Here is a 292-nt window from a genome sequence, read left to right on the forward strand (position 1 = left end):
TCGCGCCACCACATGGCGGGCCTGCTGACGGGCTGGCGGGTGTCCGCACGGCCAGCGCCGTGGGCTCCGGCTTTCACTGAAGACCCACCCGCTCGGCCCTGCATTCTGAACTTGAAGTGCCCGGGGTGTCAGGGTGACTCTCAGGTCTGATGGAGTAAATCTTTTCAGAAGACCTCTGGGAAAAGGTGAGTGGGTGCGCTTGAGTCTCCAAGCCTCCTGGGGGCTTGCTCTATCTCACCTTCAGTGACAGGCTGGCTGGTCCATCTCAGGACAGAAGACTCAGCACTTGAAC

The sequence above is a fragment of the Mesoplodon mirus genome, assembly GCF_964341445.2.
Source record: "Mesoplodon mirus genome assembly, chromosome: 5".
Lineage (NCBI taxonomy): Eukaryota > Metazoa > Chordata > Mammalia > Artiodactyla > Ziphiidae > Mesoplodon > Mesoplodon mirus.